This window comes from Bos indicus, chromosome X (genome assembly GCF_029378745.1).
Source record: "Bos indicus isolate NIAB-ARS_2022 breed Sahiwal x Tharparkar chromosome X, NIAB-ARS_B.indTharparkar_mat_pri_1.0, whole genome shotgun sequence".
Classification (NCBI taxonomy): Eukaryota; Metazoa; Chordata; class Mammalia; order Artiodactyla; family Bovidae; genus Bos; species Bos indicus.
In genome coordinates, this window is record NC_091789.1 from 2,408,086 (window position 1) to 2,430,047 (window position 21,962).

Genomic DNA, 21,962 nt, shown 5'->3' on the forward strand with positions numbered 1-21,962 from the left:
CATCAGTATGATCCATTTTCCACTACAGTAATAAGAATGATCATTTAAAATATAAATTAGGTCTTATCATTTCCCTGCTGAAAACTATTCAGTGACTCTTCATCACGTTTAGATTAAAATTCAGACTCTTAACCACGAGTCACTGCACTGGACATCATCTGATCCCTGACTACCTCTAGAACCTCATCTTGTGCTTCTCTCTCCTCAATCAAACCAGCCTCCCGGGCTTCCATGGTGGTCCAGTGGTTAAGAATCCACTTTACAATGCAAGGGACATAGTTTCGATCCCCAGTCCAGGAAGATCCCACATGCCACAGAGCAACTGAGCCCGCAACTATTGAGCCTGTGCTCTAAAGCCGTAACTACTGAGCCCGTGTGCTGCAACTACTGAAACCCATGCACCCTAGAGCCTGTGCTCTGCAACAAGAGAAGCCACCACAATGAGAAACCCGAGCACTGCAACTAGAGAAAGTCCATGTACAGCAACGAAAACACCACAGTCAAAAAATAATCAATTTTTTTGAAAACTGGCTTCCTTTCTGTTCCTCAAACATGCCAAGCTTCTTGAAAGCCTTCAAGTCAAGAGAACTTGCTGTTCTCTGTGCCTAGAATATTCATCCCCCTGCATTTTATGTGGCTGCCTCCTCCTTGTTATTCATACTTTACCTTAAATGTCTCCTCTGCAGAGAGCAACCTTCCCTGACCTATCAATACAAATGCCCACTCATCCTCTATCATATTACTCCATTTAATATTCTGCACCCTCTTTTGTTAGTCTATTTCTCAATATCTGACACTGTTTTTTTTTTAGCTCATTTCCACCAAAAAACTATGAGAATCCATGATCCAAGAGAGAAAGGACCTTGTCAGTCCTGTTTGCCACTGTATCCTTAGCACCTAGACTAGTACCTAGCACATAATATAGCTTTCAATAAAATTGTGCTGAATGCATCACCACAACCAATACTGCCAGTGTTGCTGTCAAAGCTGGTAACCCCTTGTGCTCTTACTATCCTACTGAGTTTTAGAGGGCACTGTTATTTTAGCTTTTACTCTTTTGCAGCTCTTTAGACCTAGTCTCAAGTATGGCAATCCAGGGACAGCCATGGGTATAACTCCCTGGGGGCTAAATCCAGGGCAATTTGATTGATAGAAACATGTTGTACCCAGAACCCCTCTTCCCCTGCTTCATTTGTCAGTATCCTTGACTCAATCCTGTGTATCTCTATGCTCGCATCCTCTAGAGCTACAGTTCTCAATCTTGGCTGTGCAAAGAATCACCTGAGGAAGTTTGATGCCTGGTCAGGCTCCATCCTCAGAGGTTCTGATTAATTGGTCTGAGATGCATCGTAGGCAAAGGGATGTTTTTTTAAGCTCCCTAGGTGATTCTGATGTGATATCCACTGTTTTGGAATAAAGTCTTTGACAGGAGCCTCCTTGAGTCCTCATAGAAATTAGATTCCTGGGAGGTCAATTTCAAATCCTCTTGAATCTCCCAGAATTACAACGAATGACATCTTTAGGCTCAATCTGAGGTGCCTGAGGCCCCTGCTGCATAGATGTGCTGCCTTACATTCATATTGAAATAGTAATACAATAATATTTTGACCAAATCAGGGTTCTGAAGATACATTTCATGATAACATTAACTGAGTTGAGGCACTTTTTGTTTCTTATTTTTATTTTATTTTTTAACTTTACAATATTGTATTCGTTTTGCCATATATCAACATGAATCTGCCACAGGTATGCACATGTTCCCCATCCTGAGCCCTCCTCCCTCCTCCCTCCCCTACCCTCCCTCTGGGTCGTCCCAGTGCACCAGCCCCAAGCATCCTGTATAGTATGTGCTTGTTGTCACTAGAGGGCCATCAGGTAAGGTAAGGAAGAAAGAAGGAAGAAACAAAACTGTCAAAATTCAGAGAATCCATTTACTCCCACAGTTCCTATCATTTCGATGAGTATGAATCTAAGCTTTCTATCACTTGCTCTGACCACTTTTCAAATGTCCAGTCCTGTGTATTTAAGTGAAGCCTTGCAATTTCTTCATGATTTTTCACCACCTCACATTCAACTCAACACTAGAATCAAACACATGCCTCCTCAAACTGACTTCCACTCTGACTTCTGTTCCTGTCCATGATGTTCTTTTTTTTCCCCCAAACTTTAAACTTTTTATTTTGTGTTGGGATATAACCAATTAACAACGTTGTGGTAGTTTCAGGTAAATAGCAAAGGGACTCAGCCATATATATACCTGTATCCATTCTCTCCCAAACCCTCCTCCCATCCAGGCTGGCACATAACACTGAGCAGAGTTCCATGTGCTATACAGTCAGTCCTTGTTGGTTATCCATTTTAAATATAGCAGTGTGTACATTTCTTTTCCATGGGGATGGTCTTGATCCCTGTCTCCTGTACAATGTCACGAACCTCCTTCCATGCAGAGTACATCATGAGAAACACTGGGCTGGAAGAAGCACAAGCTGGAATCAAGATTGCCGGGAGAAATATCAATAACCTCAGATATGCAGATGACACCACCCTTATGGCAGAAAGTGAAGAGGAACTAAAAAGCCTCTTGATGAAAGTGAAAGAAGAGAGTGAAAAAGTTGGCTTAAAGTTCAACATTCAGAAAACGAAGATCATAGCATCTGGTCCCATCAGTTCATGGGTAGTAGATGGGGAAACAGTGTCAGACTCTATTTTTGGGGGCTCCAAAATCACTGCAGATGGTGACTGCAGCCATGAAATTAAAAGACGCTTACCCCTTGGAAGGAAAGTTATGACCAACCTAGATAGCCTATTAAAAAGCACAGACATTACTTTGTCAACAAAGGTCCGTCTAGTCAAGGGTATGATTTTTCCAGTGGTCATGTATGGATGTGAGAGTTGGACTGTGAAGAAAGCTGAGCGCTGAAGAATTGATGCTTTTGAACTGTGGTGTTGGAGAAGACTCTTGCAAGTCCCTTGGACTCCAAGGAGATCCAACCAGTCCATTCTGAAGGAGATCAGCCCTGGGTGTTCGTTGGAAAGACTGATGCTGAAGCTGAAACTCCAATACTTTGGCCACCTCATGCAAAGAGTTGACTCACTGGAAACGACTCTGATGCTGGGGGGGATTGGGGGCAGGGGGAGAGGGGGACAACAGAAGATGGGATGGCTGGATGGCATCACAGACTTGATGCACATGAGTTTGGGTGAACTCAGGGAGTTGGTGATGGACAGGGAGGCTTGGCGTGCTGCGATTCATGGGGTCTCAAAGAGTCAGACACGACTGACTGACTGAACTGAAATGAACTGAGTGTGTACATGACCTTCCCAAAGTCCCTAACTATCCCTTCCCCCTGGTAACCTTAAGTTAGTTTTCTAAGTCTGTGAGTCTGTTTCTATTTTGTAAGTAAGTTAATTTGTATCATTTCTTTTTAGATTCCACATATAAGGGATGTCATAGATATTTCTCTTTCTCTGACTTAACTTCACTTAGTATGACACTCTCGAGGTCCATCCATGTTGCCACAAATGGCACTATTTCTTTTTTTTAATAGCTGAGTAATATTCCATTGTATATATGTACCATGTCTTCTTTATCCACTCCTCTGTTGATGGACATTTATGTTTCTTCCATGCATTGTAAACAGTGCTGCAATGAACATTGGGGTGCTTGTATATTTGGGGGCATGTTTTCCTCTGCATATATACCCAAGAGTGAGATCGCAGGGTCATACGTTAGCTCTACTTTTAGGTTTTTCAAGAACCTCCATACTGTTCTCCATAGTCCCTGTACCAATTTACATTCCCACCGACAACATAGGAGGGTTCCCTTCTCTTCACATCCTCTCCAGCATTTACTGTGTGTGGGTTTTTTGATGATGACCATTCTGACTGGTGTGAGATGATATCTCATTGTAGGTTTGATTTGCATGTCTCTAATAACTAGCAATACTGAACATCTTTTCATGTGCCTATTAGCCATCTGTATGTCCTCTTTGGAGAAATGTCTATTCAGGTCTTCTGCCCATTTTCTAAGTGGGTTGTTTGTTTTGATGCTATTAAGCATCATAAGCTGTTTGTAGCTTTTGGAGACTAATCCCTTATAGGTCACATCGTTTGCAAGTATTTTCTTCCAATCTGTAGGCTGCCTTTTTATTTTGTTTATTGTTTCCTTTACTGTGCAAAAGCTTTTGAGTTTAAGTAGGTCCCATTTGTTTATTTTTATTTCCATTATTCTGGGAGATGGATTCTCCCAGACACATAACGAGAAACTCCACAATCCCATGCTTTCTTTTCCCCTGTGTCCCCTCCAAGCTCCAAACTGATTTACCTCCTAAATATTTCTCACGACCATTTCTTATGTTTGTTTTCTTTTGTTTTAGTTGATAAGTTGTGTCCAACTCTTCACAATCCCATGGACTGTAGCCTGCCAGGATCCTCTGTTCATGGGATTTCCCAGGCTAGAATACTGGACTGGGTTGCCATTTCCTCCTCCAGGGGATCTTCCCAGCCCAGGGATTGAACCTGAGTCTCCTGCATTGCAGGCAATGTCTTTACCACTGAGCAACCAGGGAAGCCCCCATTTCTTCTACTTTATCCCTACTACCATGGCCTTAGACCAGACCCATAGGATTTTTCATTTGGATTTGTATAGTAACCTCCTAACAGGTCTCTCTGACCCAGTTTGGGGTTGTCTACTCCTTCCTTAACATTGCTACCAGAATGAGCTTTCAAAACCCCAAAGCTGACCGTGATCATGGCAGTCCCCTGCTTAAAACCCTTCAGCGGCTCCATACATAATAAAGTATAAATATCTCTTTAGGGCCCTTTAAGATCTATCTCTTTGCCTACTTCTCCAAACACATCTTTCTCAGCATGTTTTCTAGCCATGGTAAGATCTGATGTCTACAATCTTGAAGTTCCCCCATGTGTGTATTTCCTGTCTACCATGTCCTTCCTCCTCTTTATAACTTGGTAAGCTACTCATCTTTCAAAATTCAGCTATGGAGTTTCCTTCTCTTTTCAGGGAAAGACAGTCACTCTAGAACTGCCTGGACATCAGGATTTGTCAAAGCTTGTCTGGTGATTCTGACATGTACCGAGATTGAGAACCACTGCTACCACATATCTCTAAAACTCCACTGTATTTCAACCAGTTTTAGGTATATTTGTCCTCCTTTCTAAACTCTAAGGTCTTTGAGGGAATAAGCTATGTTTTATTCAATTTTACAATCCTAGTACCTGTGGAGAAGAAATGAAGGAACAAGTGAATAAACCCTCCCAATGATATAAAAACACAAGTTTCCACTAATATTTTTGTGTCATATGAATCTCTTTTGTAAAAATATGAGGAAGTATTACATTATAAGAACATAGGAATTGGGGCTTCCTTGGCAGTCCAGCAGTTAAGACTCTGTACTTCCATTGCAGGGGGCAAAGGTTTAATACCTGATTGGGGAGTTAAGATCTGGCATGCCACACAACACCCCCTTCCCCGCCCCCCCAAAAAAGAACATAAAAATCTTACTGCTGATTTAGACTAAATATTGTCACCAATAGTGTAAAAGAACATGACTGTCACTAACAACTAATCTGCTCAAAGATATACCTATCGTAATTTTAGCTTCCTAAACTAATTTATTATTAAAAAAAAAAAACATTATAGAGGAAATAATAAGTCTCTTTAGAAGCTATTTATAATTTCAGCTAGCCCTATTTTGTGGGGATACATTTACTACTGGCATGCAGCAGCATTCCAGGGCCTGGTAGGAGACACAGTGTACAATGAAGCCACCTAAAATTTTCTTTTTTAGATAGACTCAATCCTATGACCAAGGACAATTTATCCCCACAGCAGCTTCCCTAGATGCCTCCATTACACCATCACATTCTTATCAACAGCTGCTTAGCTAAAAAGTCCTGAGGACAGCTCACCCAGCCCAACACCAAAACTTGAAGGTATTTCTGTGATTAGGAGAGAGAGTTGAGAGACCATGGAAATAGAGGACATCTGTTGTTGTCCTTCCACAATAAAGAAGACACCAAACAACTTGGAACTTCATCCTGGGTACGAGTGCCTAAACACAATTTGGAGATTTCTGGCCCATGAGGAAATGTGAAGGCCTAACTGAGTTGAGCTGATTGTAGCTCAGATCATGAACTCTTTATTGCAAAATTCAGACTTAAATTGAAGAAAGTCGGGAAAACCAATAGACCTTTCAGGTATGACCTAAATCAAATCCCTTATGATTATACAGCGCAAGTGACAAATAGATTCAAGGGATTAGATCTGATAGAGCACCTGAAGAACTATGGAAGGACATTTGTGACATTGTACAGGAGGCAGTGACCAAGACCATCTCCAACAAAAAGAAATGCAAAAAGGCAAAATGGTTGTCTGAGGAGGCCTTACAAATAGCTGAGAAGAGAAACAAAAGGCAAAAGAGAGAAGGAAAGATATACCCATCTGAATGCAGAATTTCAAAGACTAGCAAGCAGAGATAGAAAGCCTTCCTAAGTGATCAATGCAAAAAATAGAGAAAAACAATAAAATGGGAAAGACTAGAGATCTCTTCAAGAAAATTAGAGATACCAAGGGAATAATTCATGCAAAGATGGGTACAATAAAGGACAGAAAAGGTAAGGACCTAATAGAAGCAGAAGAGATTAAGAAGAGGTGGCAAGAACACACAGAAGAACTATACAAAAAAGATCTTCATGACCATCCAGATAACCATGATGGTGTGATCACTCACCTAGAGCCAGCCATTCTGGAATGCGAAGTCAAGTGGGCCTTAGGAAGCATCACTACAAACAAAGCTAGTGGAGGTGATGGAATTCCAGTTAAGCTATTTCAAATCTTAAAAGATGATGCCTTAAAAGTGCGGCACTCAATATACCAGCAAATTTGGAAAACTCAGCAGTGGCCACAGGACTAGAAAAGGTCAGTTTTCATCCCAATCCCAAATAAAGGCAATGCCAAAGAATGTTCAAACTACCACACAATTGCACTCACCTCACACACTAGCAAAGTTATGCTCAAAATTCTCCAAGCCAGGCTTCAGCAGTATGTTCAACCGAGAATTTTCAGATGTTCAAGCTGGATTTAGAAAAGGCAGAGAAACCAGAGATCAAATTGTCAACATCCATTGGATCATAGAAAAACCAAAAGAGTTCCAGAAAAACATCTACTTCTGCTTCATTAACTATGCTAAAGCCTTTGACTGTGTGGGTCACAACAAACTGTGGAAAATTCTTAAAGAAACGGGAATATCAGACCACCTGACCTGCCTCCTGAGAAATCTGTATGCAGGTTAAGAAGCAACAGTTAGAACTGGACATGGAACAACAGACTGGTTCCAAATCAGGGAAGGAGTACGTCAAGGCTGTATATTGTCACCGTGCTTATTTAACTTATATGCAGAGTATATCATGCAAAATGCCGGGCTGGATGAAGCACAAGCTGGAAGCAAGATTGCTGGGAGAAATATCAATAACCTCAGATATGCAGATGATACCACTCTTACAGCAGAAAGCGAAGAGGAACTAAAGAGCCTTTTGATGAAAGTGAAAGAGGAGAGTGAAAAAGCTGGCTTAAAATTCAACGTTCAGAAAACTAAGATCATGGCATCCGGTCCCATCATTTCATGGCAAATAGACGGGGAAACAATGGAAACAGTGACAGATTTATTTTCTTGGGCCCCAAAATCACTGCAGATGGTGACTGCACCCACGAAATTAAAAGATGCTTGCTCCTTGAAAGAAAAGCTATCACCAACCTGCTGCCGCTGCTGCTAAGTCACTTCAGTCGTGTCCGACTCTGTGCGATCCCATAGACAGCAGCCCACTAGGCTCCTCTGTCCCTGGGATTCTCTGGGCAAGAATACTGGAGTGGGTTGCCATTTCCTTCTCCAATGCATGAAAGTGAAAAGTGAAAGGGAAGTCGCTCAGTTGTGCCCAACTCTTAGCGACCCCATGGACTGCAGCCTATCAGGCTCCTCCGTCCATGAGATTTTCCAGGCAAGAGTACTGGAGTGGGGTGCCACTGCCTTCTCCGATCACCAACCTAGACAGCATATTAAAAAGCAGAGACATTATTTTGCCAACAAAAGTCCATCTAGTCAAAGCTATGGTTTTTCCAGTAGCCATGTTTGGATGTGAGAGTTGAACCATAAAGAAAGCTGAGCACTGAAGAATTGATGTCTCCCACATCTCCATCATTGGCAGGCAGTTTCTTTACCACTGAGCCACCTTGGAAGCCCCTAAGGAGGACTGTTTGACAATAAAAATGGCAAATATTCTTCCTATTTTCAGGACTTAAAGGGTAAGCGTCTTGTTTTTTAACTTAAAGCTTATTGGGGTTGCAGATATGATGAAATGGATCTGGACAGCCTATAATGGGCTCCTCATTTTTTCTCTACTGACCAACTCTCTTGGTCTATCTCAGACACAAGTAAATTTAAAGCATTGAGAGGAAAATTTGAGGAAAAGTTATTTACATTTGTGGTGATGGCAAAGTATTGCTCAGGCTTCCTTGATGGCTCAGATGGTAAAGAACCCACCTGCCAATGCAGAGGTAAGAGACACAGGTTTGATCCCTGTGTCAGAAAGATCCCCCTGGAGAAGGAAACGGCAACTCACTCCAATATTCTTGCCTGGGAAATATCATGGAGAGAGGAGCCTGGTGGACTATAGTCCATGGGGTCTCAAAGAGTCGGACATGACTGAGCGACTAACACTTTTTCACAAAGTGTTGCTCAACTTTGCACAGGTTGAACCACTAAGTAGGTCTTTCCAGCATTCACTGCTGCTGCTGCTGCTAAGTCGCTTCAGTCATGTCCGACTCTGTGTGACTTCATAGACGGCAGCCCACCAGGCTCTGCTCTCCCTGGGATTCTCCAGGTAAGAACACTGCTAATACTTCCTATAAAACAGGGGAGTGACAACAGTCCCTAGACCCTGACCACAAAGTCTAGTTTTTCTAATTAATTTTTCCTACTTCCACCTTCCAGACCCAGATTACAATATAAGCTTTAATTTCCTTTTTGGTCTTTAAGGAGTTAAAGTCCTTTGTTATCTGGCCTTCAACACACATGACTTTTGACTTCAGCTTGAAACAGCATTAACTTCCTGACCACTTCTCATCACCCACTTGGTTAGCTTCCCTCTGGCTGCTCCCAGGATGTCCTCTTTCTATCTCTTCCTCCCGGCTTGTGACAGAAGTCCTGCTCCCACACTGTTCCTGGTCCTGTCCCCAGGACTAGAGCATCCTGAGTGGTCTGCCATTTCTGTCTATTGCTTCTCTTCAGATTCTCCCCGGCTGCTGTACTTTCTGGCATTCATCATATATTCTGTACCCAGTGTTCTTGAGCTTCTTTTTGACTCTGGCCATCCTACACTTTGCGTCTCTTCTCTTTCTTTCCAAAAAATACACTTTTGGATTTTGGATTTGTTTTTCACAAGTTTACCCCTAGGTATTACCCACCCACTACGTGAGGTTCCATGTCCTTACCTTCCTGTAGTTCAATCTTTCCCTCATTCAGGCTTGAACAATACACATCTTCAAAAGTACTTCCCAGGGGATTTCTCTGGTGGTCCAGTGGTTGAGAATCCACCTTGCAATGTAGGGGACACAGGTTCCATCCCTGGTCAGGGAACTAAGATCCCACATGACAGAGGGCAACTAAGCCTGAGCATAGCCACTACTGAGCCCATGTACTCTAGGGCCACAACTAGAAAGAGAAGCTTGTGCACCCCACTGAAGAACCAACGCAGCCAAAAATAGTTTTGTTTTAAAAAAAGTACCGCCCTACACACACTAATTGCCATTAAATATTTACATATACTTAAGATTCTTACATTTATACTTTCTTTAATAGTCCCACTTTTAGACCTCCTTCCTCAATTTCACAGTCACTTTGAAGAAGGAAGGCATTTTTTTCCTATAGATGTCTCTGAGTGTTTATGGCTAGAATCCTCAGTCTGATGACCAAATATGCAAATATAATGTGACACTTCCTCAACTAGATCTTGTTTAAGGTGTTATCTAAGGACTACCTGCATCACAGTCACTTGAGGGAAGCTTCTTAAAATGCTAATTTCAGGGGCTTCCCAGAAATCAGAATTCAATAGGCCCAGGATGAAGTTCCAGGATCTATATTTTAAGCAGCTCCCTAGAAGAGTATATAGTTTGAAAACCATTGCAGTAAGACATGTTGCTTACACAACTTTCCTTACTTACTTTATTTACATATTTTATTTTGGCCACACCACACAGCTTGCAGAATCTTAGTTCCCTAACCAGGTATTGAACTCATGCCAATGGCAGTGCAAAACAGAGAGTCCTAACCACTGGACCACAGGGAATTTCCAGCTTTCTTTACTCTAGGTGTTACAATCTTGACCATGGTCATCAGGTTATATACCTATAACAGTATGTAGAGTTCTTTATCTTGGGGCTTTATGAAGACAGCAAAAATATCTGTTGAGAATAACTGAAGCTGAACTGAACTCTAACAAGAACCATATACCTACTCATTCATACATAATACACACACATACACTCTGCTTGTTTATTTACTACATATATTTAGATAAAACAAACTATAAGGGTCTATGGCAGGTTTTGATAACAATCTCCATATTCTCCTTTCTAAGGAATTGTATACATTTTCCTTCAAGGATCCAAGGATCACTGTCTATCTGCCAAGTTATTTTCCAATGCTGACTGACCTGGGAGATCCAATTCTAGCTTCAGGGTGCTTCTTAAGAATCATGTGTACTTGCTCTAAGTATGGAAAATTAAACGATTTCTATGTTAAGTTTTACATCCTTCCAATGTGTTCTGTGAACAGCTGACTACCTAGTGTATTAGTTAACTGGAATTGGCAATGTGTGTGTGTTTAGTCACTCAGTCATGTCCTACTCTCTGCAACACCATGAACTCCTCTGCCCATGGGATTTTTTCCAGGAAAGAATCCTGGAGTGAGTTGCCATTTCCACCTCTGAAGGATCTTCCCGACCCAGGGATTGAACCTGCATCTCCTGCATTGCAGGCAGATTCTTTACCTCTGAGCCATCAGTGAAGTCCCAGATTTTGCAATACTTTCATTAATGTCTAATCTGATTGTTCCAAAAGAGAGGCAGTGGGGAGGCAAGGGGATATATGAAAATCAACTGATGTGTGCCCTCTATCCAAGGTGGCTGAGCTTTTGACAAGACTCATTTTTGTGGACAGGATAGTAAATTCAGGTTGAGAATTACTGGGCTAAACAGCATTCTGCATCTATATTCTCTGGAATAGTAGGAGTCTCTTATTTTTTTAAATCAGTGTTTTTCAAGGTAGGACAATAGGAGATGCACTTTCAATACATTTTGCTGGAAAAGCCACTTACGGTTTTGAATCTAAGCTGAAAACAAATTCTCCTATTTTTCTCACTATGAAACTCTTCCTTTATAACACCATAAACACCCTCCATGACCATCCCAACTCTTAGTCCTCGGGTGGCTCAGGGTATTACTACTTAATCACTTCTTCCCTTCTATCCTTTGGCCCACAGAATGACTTTTAGATTTACAATGGGCATCCTCAGAAATTGATGGGATCTAGAGTCTTTCCCTGGAGAAGGCAATGGCACCCCACTCCAGTACTCTTGCCTGGAGAATCCCATGGACGCAGGAGCCTGGTAGGGTGCAGTCTGTGGGGTCGATAAGAGTCGGACACGACTGAGCAACTTCACTTTCACTTTTCATTTTAATGCATTAGAGAAGGAAATGGCAACCCACTCCAGTACTCTTGCCTGGAGAATCCCATGGACGCAGGAGCCTGGTGGGCTGCCGTCTACGGGGTCGCACAGAGTCGGACATGACTGAAGTGACTAAGCAGCAGCAGCAGCAGAGTCTTTCCCAGGGTGGTATGAAATATGACTTAGACTCTGAGTTTCCCACATATGGTGCATGACCAGAGGAAATGGGTTTCTGTTAGTAGCCTCACTGACATTCATCCCTCAACCAAAATGATGGACATTGAATAGCTGTTCACTAACCAATGTATACCCAAAAGAGGAAGACTTAGATTCCAATCAAAGAAATGACTGACCCCTTCTTAGACAAAGGTTATGGCTCCTCAGTAAGAAAGTAGCTCAGTTTCAAATAAATTGAATCTCCACACTTCCTGGGCAGACTAGCTATCCTTACGCTCTTCTGGAAAAAAAGGAGTCTCACCTCCTACCCAGTTTTTGATCTATGTTCTGCAATTCTCTAGTCCAGAAAGTGTCTGCTTTAGGATCTGCTGCTGGTAGAAGTAATTATATCACATTACCTGATCCAGGCCTCAAACTTCTTTGTTTTTTTGAAGATATGATAAATCTGGTAAAAACACATCCACCACAACTAAGCAATGGCCTAATTGATATAAACCTAGAAGAAGAGCTTCTGTATCATCAGTTTTACTTTTTGCCTGGAAGACTGCCTCCATGATAACTGTACAGATCTTAATCTACCTATCCAAACATCTTTCTGTAGAACAGAATTGAATTGAGGTAATATGCCAAAAGAGATGGCCAAAGAAGTACCTCTAGTTTAGCACATCTTAAAATAAGTAGACAGATATATAGACAGATAATGATAGACAAGTATGATAGATAGAATATATTCTTTTAAATTCAGGGCTGATGGTTGAGATAGTGGGAAAATAACAGCCAGTAAGGATATGTCAGCACTGATTCAGAATAAAAAAGGAAGCTCTGAAGATGGCATCTACCTTTGGATCACTACTGGTTCCTAGTAGTTTTAAAGGGCCAGGCAAGTGCAAGGGACAAAGAAGACAAATCCTGGGAGGCAAGCAAGGTTAGCAGTTAGATCAGGCATACACCATCCCTTTCCTTCTCTGCTTATAGTCAGACTCCCAAAGGGTGATGCTCTTAATGGATGAATGGGGGCAAAACTACCACCCAGAGGCAGATAGTAGAGATAGGTGCTTGCGCTGGTTTTGGCTCTGGGTATAAGAGACAAAGAGAGAGAAATTTCCCTCAGACATCATAATCCCAGGCAGCTCTGGGTCCATAAATCATATGGGTCCAGAAATCTATGGCCAAAACATCTCATACGAGAAATTTAGCTTAAAACAGCTGTGGATTGGCAATATTCCTGGGTGACTAGTAGAAGCAAATACAACTCTCCTCTAGAAGAATTCACTTTAAACCCAGGTCTCAGTCTCCAAAGAAAAAGTTCCAAGGAACACATGTTCACAAATAAATATCATAATATACACAAGGGAGGAGAAGGCGATGGCACCCCACTCCAGTACTCTTGCCTGGAAAATCCCATGGACGGAGGAGCCTGGTAGGCTCCAGTCCATGGGGTCACTAAGAGTCGGGCATGACCGAGCAACTTCACTTTCACTTTTCACTTTCATGCATTGGAGAAGGAAATGGCAACCCACTCCAGTATTCTTGCCTGGAGAATCCCAGGGACAGAGGAGCCTAGTGGGCTGCCGTCTATGGGGTCGCACAGAGTCGGACACAACTGAAGCGACTTAGCAGCAGCAGCAGCATACACAAGGGAAAATATGAAAGACAGGTAAAGACGTATGGAGGATATATGTCTTTATCAACATATAAAGGATCAACAAGCATCTAATGGAAGTCCTAGAAGGAAATATTAAAAATAATAAGAAAGAGAGAATGGCTAAGCATTTTCCAAAGTTAGTGAAATATACAAGTCTTTACATTCAGGCCACCCTTAATGAACTTGCTCACTCTACTAAACTTAACTAGGCTAATATCAACCCTTCATTTGCCCACATGACAATCCTGGATAGACCACAATTAGAGTGTCCATTCATGTCACCTTCAAAAGGAGCAAAGACAATTGAGTACAGTTGCTTGAATAAGCCTAATGGTTTATCTTTCAGAATACCAGAAGTAAGATTACGTATAGTCAACGCAGATCTTTCCTTCAGAGCCTAAAGTGGTAGGTGAGCTCTGTTAATCCTGTCCTAGTGTGACCATTCTGCAATCTCCAAAAGAAAAAAAGAGAAAAGTTTGCATTTTGATGCAGAATACTAGGAAAAGCATAAATTTGAGGGCCAGGTACATCTAAGTTCAAATTCTGACCCTGCTACCATGCTTCAGGTCCCTTCCTATAAAAATTTTTTTAAAAAACAGCACAGTGGGGAAAGGTTAGAGAATTTAATCACTGAGATAACATGTAAAATGCCAGCCAGATCACTGGTATAGAACAAATGATTATTTCCTTTTCATCCCCCATCCCTCTACTTACATCATGACTTTCAGACTTTTGTCCAAGACTGAGATCAGCTCCATGATTAGTTTTTAAACAAATTGCCTACTTTTGACAAAATGGCCATTATAGTTATAAAACTTTGTTAAACTTTTGAAAACCTAAAATTATGTCCACTATTTCTCAACTTAAAGAAGTATATGGACAGGCTGGGTCTAAAGATTGAAGAGATATTGACCAACCAGAACGGCCAGCCAATGTGACCCAGGTGGATAGGATGACTGAAGTAGGAAAACAGATCTGGCAAAAAGATTTCAAGCCCATAACTTAGCACTGCTGCTGCTGCTGCTAAGTCATTTCAGTCGTGTCCGACTCTGTGCGATTCCATAGACAGCAGCCCACCAGGCTCTGCCGTCCCTGGGATTCTCCAGGCAAGAACACTGGAGTGGGTTGCCATTTCCTTCTCCATTGTGTGAAAGTGAAAAGTGAAAGTGAAGTCGCTCAGTCGTGTCTGACTCGTAGCGACCCCATGGACTGTAGCCTACCAGGCTCCTCCGTCCATGGGATTTTCTAGGCAAGAGTACTGGAGTGGCTTGCCATTGCCTTCTCCGAACTTAGCACTAGCTAGGGAATATTGGAAGATTGTGGTCAAGGCAGGCTGGAGAAGGCTGGTAACCAGAAGTTTAGGCTTCAAAGATGAGGAACACAGGCAAAAGCCATAAATGAAAAGCTAGGGATTTAATTATTCAGGGACTGAGAAATGACCACTAGAAGCTCAATTCCCAGATCATCTGGGTTACATGTGTCAGAGTTCAAGTTTAGGTGACAGAGATGAAAAGCTCATCACAGAAGGACTAAACTATACCACTGCTAACCTACTAATAATACAATGCCTAGCACATATCAAGCCCTCTGTTGAATGAATGAATAATCAAGCAACCACAGTAAAGCCAGATAAAAATACTGGAAGGTCAATAGTAAGATTAACATTGAAACTAAGGTTAAATTCTAAAAGCAAGCAGGTTCACTCAGTGGTTAAAGACTACAGAAGAAAGGGAACCAGACAGTCCCTAACATCACATGGGCAGCAAGATTGCTGAGGTTCTAGAGAATATTTACAAACGGGGTTGAATTTTAGGTGTACTGTGTGTGTGAGTGTATGTGAAGCAAGATACTTCTTTCATATTTTAAATTCATGTTACAGCTTTTTCTTTTTTCTGAACTCACTGTTTTTTCTTCTGTTACATCATACCATAATGTTCATTTCCAGGGTGACATTTATTCCCAAGTGCATTCAAGGACTTCAAAGAGCAAACAGCACCTGCTGATGTGTTACACTTGTTTTTCCAGGACCTACCTACATTCGTGGTTCTCAACCGGCAGAGGGAAGATAAGGATATTTATCCCTGGAGTAGTTTTCTACTGTTTCATAACAAATTACCACAAACTGAATGGCCTAAAAAAAAAGACAAATTTGTTAGCTCATAGTTCTGTAAATCAGAAGTCTGGGTACAGTGTGGTTAGGCTCTCTGCTCAGGGTGAAGCATGGCTGAAGTCAAGGTGTCAGCTAGGCTGCTTTCTCATATGGAGTTTGAGGTCCTCTTCCCACCCCATTCAGGTTATCAGCAGAATTCATACCCCTGCAGCCAGAGGACTGAGGTCCCCATTTCCTTACTAGCAGCAGGGAGCTACTCCTGATTCCTAGAGGCCACATTTCACATGTCTTGGCCCCCAAAGTCAGCACACAGTATGATGTTCGCTTTCTTTCTTTTTTTTTCCTAGATGTTTGCTTTCTTCCCAAGCCTGCCAGAGAGTATTTCTCTGACTTTCTTTTCCCACTAGTTAGAGAAAACTCTGCTTTCAAGGGGCTCATGTGATTAGGTCAGATTCACAAGTATCATCCCTCTATCTTAAAGTCAACTGATTTGGAACTTTAATTACATCTGCACAATCCCATCACAACAGCAGATGGATTAGCACTGATTTAAATAACTGGGAGAAGACGTGTGTATAGACGGAGCGAGGCAGTCTTGGAGGTCTAGCTTAAAATTCTGCCTACCATAAACCCCAATGTCGGGATGTTTCTATTTAGATAAATACCATAAAAATGGGAAAAAAAGAAATATCAACCAGTTGCTTTAATTTTTGGAGCAATATTCCTATTTCAGACACTTCTCTCATTAACATGGCTCATTTGCTATAAGATAGTAAACTCAATTAAACTGTATATGCACATACACACACATGCGCACAGTAGCCTGACTGATACTTCTATGTAAATGTTTGCCACCAGATTATTTCACCAATTAAAAAATACATATATATGTATGAATGTATATACTCTTTTTCTTCCACGAAAGAAAAATAAAAGATCTCTTCCTCAGATTTTGACCTGGAGTGAATTTTTGAAGCATAAAGTTCATATGTCTTAGTTTCTCTCTCTTTAGATTAGGTCATATATTACTACTTACTGTTTTGAAAAACAAAATTATTCTTAGTCCATATTATTTAGAAGTGAACCTCTAACATTATACTTTGCTTCTAGAAGCTCCACATCAGTGCATCATTTCACAGTTGCTTTAGAAATTATCATTACCATTCTCTTTGTTTGTCAGGCCTGCAGTGTAGAAAACATGAATTTTTATCAGTAGAATAATTACATTCCAAGATTTTCTTTGTGGGTATTTTTTCCAAGTTCATTTTCTTAGTGGCACTTATTAAACTGTTCCAGAAGCTAAGTGTGACACATGTAATACCTTATATTGGAAATGAATCTCAGATTTTCATTTCATGTGTAAGTCTACCTTGTACATAATTGGTTATATATTTTCTTTTAATATTTTCCCCTCGTTTACACAGTAACACATATTCATTGTAGAAAACTGAGTCATTTTATAAAGGTACAAATAACCATAAATTTCATTATTATTTTAATCAACAACCAAAGACAATCACCATTAATCATTTGGGAACACTCTTCCAGAACTCTCTTCGCTTATATACACATATAGATACATAGATAAATAATTTTCATAAATGGAATTATTCTTCATGCAATTATTTCATAACATCTGTTTTCATTTAACACATTATCAGCTCCTGTCACGTCAATGAATATAGAGACTTACCCCTTAACGACTGGCGGTTAGCACATTGTTCTTGTCTGCTAGTAACCCTTTCTTGGAAAAAACATCCATTGCATACTCCACGTGGTCCTAGTAAGAAAGATGATAGAGTAGTCTCTCCCTCCATGGTGTGTGGCAGGGAATCAGTTGACCCATGCCTGAAAATTCAGAGTCTCTTTTCCCTTAGCTACAGGGGCTTCCTAAGACCAATCAACATAGACCCTGAGATTTAATATATCAACACTAGGAGAGAGAGAGTCTTACTTCCTTTAGGACTGAGAATTATTAAGACAGTATAAACCAATTGCCTACAGTCAGCTTTGCTGACAACAAAAAGGAATCTGTCTGTGATAGGAAAATTGAAGTCTAAGCACAAAAGCAGCAAAGATAAGCAAAGATGAAAGAGAAAGTTTTGAGATCTCTTAGACTCTGGATCCCACTATGCCTGAAGCTACTTCATCTGGACTACAGTCAGTGTTGCTATAATACAACATAGGCTTTCCCCAAAATTACTGCACTATGCAAAGTTGTTCAGTAAAAATCACAGGGCTTATGGGGGAAATGGGACTAGGAGTACAAGATTTTAAAACTTTGTCACTGACACATACACAAAAAAGGTATGAACCTAATGAAAATGGTAGCACAGTTTTACATGCTAACTGGTTACAAAATACAAAAATACTACAATAAACATGGTGCTTTAGTTTGAAAAAGACCTGAAGCTTGCTTGTGGAAATGGGTATCAGAAGGGTTGCAAGTTATGAGTTACTGTGAGGTGACAGATGGACAGTTATCTGAAATCAGGTGGAAAGCTGCAACACTAGATGTGGATGGGTATGACACAAAAAATACACAGAAGTGAGGCAACTGAAAACATACAAAGAAGTGAGGCAACTGGTAGATGGCTGAGGTCTATGTGTATTTTATGTACTCCTCTGCAACTTGATTCATCTGGGTTTAGTTTTCTGTTTTCACCTAATGTTTCTGGCTGACAAAACTGCCCATAACAAAATGCAAAATTCATCTTACACTTAAATTGTCCTCTAATACATTAGTCACAAAGGAACAGACAAGTGTTAGAGCAGTCTGTACTTAACTATGTAAGTGAATAAATTCCCTTTTTTGGTTTAACATAATTCCAGTTAGCTTTCTTCCAGGGTCCTGAATAGTCATATATGGCTAAAAAATATTTCATTACACATCAGTAACACATTTTAAATTCCAGGCTGGCTTCTCTGTGTCTCTTGACACATTTCTAGACTCTTTCTCTACTTTCAGTTCTTGTGTGCTCAGAGATCGAAAATTGATTTTAATATGAACACAAACCATCATTAAGAAGGTGGGGACTTCCTTGGTGGTCCAGTGGCGTTAAGACTTCACCTGTCAGTGCAGGGGGTGTGGGTTCAATACCTGTTTGGGGAGCTAAGATTCCACATGCTTCACAGTCAAAAAACATAAAACAGAAGCAATATTGTAACAAATTCAATAAAGACGTTTAAAAAAGAAGGTAGAATGGACCTGAAAAAGGCATAAAAATTCAAAGTCAAAAGATTTTTTAAGTTTTATTATTATAATCTGTAACACAACTGACTTTTCAAACAGATGATTGAAAGTTGATGATTACAGAATTTAATCTTGGCCTTGACAAGTTTTGGCCATTTTCAGAATGATTTTTCCCATGGATTCTGCTACTTTTAAATCCATAAAAACTCTCATGGTGGTTGCAATATTAAATCTTTTCATGTAAATATTATAGCTCAAATCACCTAACCTTGTACATAAAAAAGTTTTTCCCTGGGTTATCACTTTAGCTCTTGTTTATGCAAAGGCCTACATGCATTACAGTTTTATCACTGATGTTCTAGGTGATTACTCTTGGGGTTGGAGCAAAACTGGCCCCAAAGATACTGCCATTTTGTATTATTCTTGACAAGAGGCGAGAGCCAGTATTCCACACCATAGACAAGTTATTTCATACACTGGCTGTGACTTTAGCACTTGAAATCCCTAAGCGGGGTTTATGCTATGCAGATAAGGAAACATAAAAAGTTTCCTTAAACCCATCAGCCTTAGAACTGTGTAGTTTTTATAGTCCTTGGAAATGAGCCACTCAACTCCGCTCTGAAAGCAGACATAAACAATATATAAACAACGGCTGGTTATGTTCCAATAAAACCTTCTTTACAAAAACAGACAGCAGGACAGATTTGTCCAGAGTTCTGGTACCATAATTCGCCAACGCCTGCTTTGGACCAATAGTTTTCACTTTTTTTTTTTAATGGAGCCTTGCAGCAGTCTCTTGAGAGTCAAGGAAGGCCAAGCAGGCAGGAACCTGAATTATCCCTGCTTCAACTATAATAGTTTTTATTTTTATGATATGTGGACCTTTGTATGAAATCAGGTTTGATTAAAGAGTTTCATTTCTAATAAGGAGAAAAGCTTTAAAACCACAGCCTTGGACTAAGCCTAAAATCTGCTGCCTTAAAACTCAAGAACAGATGTTTAAGACAAAACAAATACATCTTTTGACATCTTTAAAAATGATCATAGGTGGTACACATGTGTTTTGACGTTTCCAGAAATTCACTTTCTCATAAAATTGATAAAAGCATTTAAATAGATAACTTGAACAGCTCTAAAAATGTTATTGGATTATCATTCCTATTTCATTTCAGCTTTTTCTAAACATAATGTTTAAGGTACCTTAAAAGGTCCAGAGAGGTGGTATGAAATAATGGGAAAAACACCAATTTAGGAGACTGTGTTTTCCTCCATTGCTAGATTGTGAGCTCCTGGGAAACAGGAAGTAAATTGTCTTCATCTTTGAATCATGCTCAGCACCTAGAACAGAACATGACATCAAGTTTTAATTTTTAAGGCAAATGTAAATTAACTATTACATAGCTGGGGCTGCATAGCTAGGAAGAAAATAAATTCAGGTAGTTTATTTACTTATATCTTTCCATAATCCGTAAAGGAAAAAAGCGTATCTTTCCTGATTGTATGCTAAGTTGCTTCAGTCATGTCCAACTCTGTGCAGCCCTATGGACTGTAGCCCACAAGGCTCCTCTGTCCATGGGATTCTCCAGGCAATAATACTGGAGTGGGTTGCCATGCCCTCTTCCAAGGGATCTTCCTGACTCAGGGATTGAACTCTGGGTCTCCTGCATTGGCAGGCGGGTTCTTTAGCATCCTGGGAAAGCCCTTTATAGTGAGCAACAAAATAAAGTTTGTACTTTGAGATATATTTTTAAACCTAGAAAATTAGCATGTTTAAAACACATAAAAGCTAATAATTGGGTCCACAAATCCCTTATGTGCACTTCTTAAATACCAAAAGCTCTGGAAGCCAAACATTTTTGTTTTCTATTTTTAGTGACTTATTTGACAGTCAGTTTAGTCTAACCTAAACTTAACTGACAGTAGTAGCTGACTTGAACTGAAGGTGGCTACTTATTGGTGTTTATCTACCCCTTATGAATAATCATAAGGTTTGGTGCAAGAAATATTACCCTATTTGATTATGCAGCGTTTTCCCTCAACTCCCTAGGGTGTTAAAGAATACATAGTATATGGCATTCGGTTTTACACAAACTCGCCAGGTAACCCCAGATCTTTTCCTGGTTGCTTTCCACGTAGGAATCTAGAATCCCATTCCAGCCTCTCTGAGGCCATGCCCCCGGTCCCAGTTGCTTTTCTGCCGCCATCTTGAGCAACAATTGTAGTGCAAACAACTCCGAGTGCCCTCCTGTCTCGGCAGCTGGAAAAATAAATGTGCTTCCCGATTATATATAAAGTCAGCATTATCACTTTGATAGTCAATGATGCGTTAACAAAGAACATCTTGGTCTTTTATAAGCACCTTTCTATTTTCATCACTGGACACTGGGCAGTCGAGGATCAGAATTAAGTTACAAGCTCTTAGCCTTGCAACGGAATCTGCTCAATATATTTACCATTTGACTGATGCACATCTTGACCAGTATGTAAAAATTTCTCTCCCGTTAAGTCTGGGCAACAATAGGTATCTGTAAAGAGAAAGTAACCGGAGGCCCTACAGTGGCTCAGCTCCAGCAACAAATCCATCATTACTCCACTGAACTGGCACACTCCCCACTATCTCTCCTGGACCCCACCCTCTGGCCGGCAGGATCCTATCTAGAGATCTCAATTAGAGATCTTGAACTAAATAGCACAGGTTATGCCCCATAACGCTAGAGGAGGTGGACCCGCCTACTCCCTAGGGTTTGGGAATCGGGCCTTGGATAAATTAAATCGACGAAAATTTAAACCACAATGCCAACTTATCCCGACACCATTTCCTCATAAGAAAAAAAGCAGACTCCAAATCACCCGTCTAAAAATGCCTCTCTTTAGAATTGCAGAGTTAGTGAATGGGACACTCTGCCGGACCCCACCTACATCAGGCGCGCTCCCACAAAGTCGGGGGACAGCCCCGCTCAGGCGTAGGCTCTAGACTCCTCCCCTCAGAACACTCATCCCCACCCTTCCCCACTACTTCCGGCCCTCACCGAACGCCCTCAACGGCGCTTGCGCCGTTTTGATAGGCTTCTCGAGTACCAGAAATCTGAGCTCGGCCTC

General features: G+C 40.8%; 1 long non-coding RNA gene across 1 annotated transcript; it reads right to left on the reverse strand.

The window, feature by feature from the left end:
* Positions 1-1,754: 1,754 nt before the first annotated feature.
* On the reverse strand, positions 1,755-21,817 carry LOC139180905 (uncharacterized). Its single transcript, XR_011565107.1, has 6 exons — positions 21,317-21,817; positions 17,364-20,201; positions 16,707-16,852; positions 15,593-15,691; positions 7,010-7,093; positions 1,755-2,486 (listed from the first exon to the last, which is right to left on the reverse strand). It is a non-coding gene; the product is annotated as an uncharacterized lncRNA (long non-coding RNA).
* Positions 21,818-21,962: the final 145 nt, after the last annotated feature.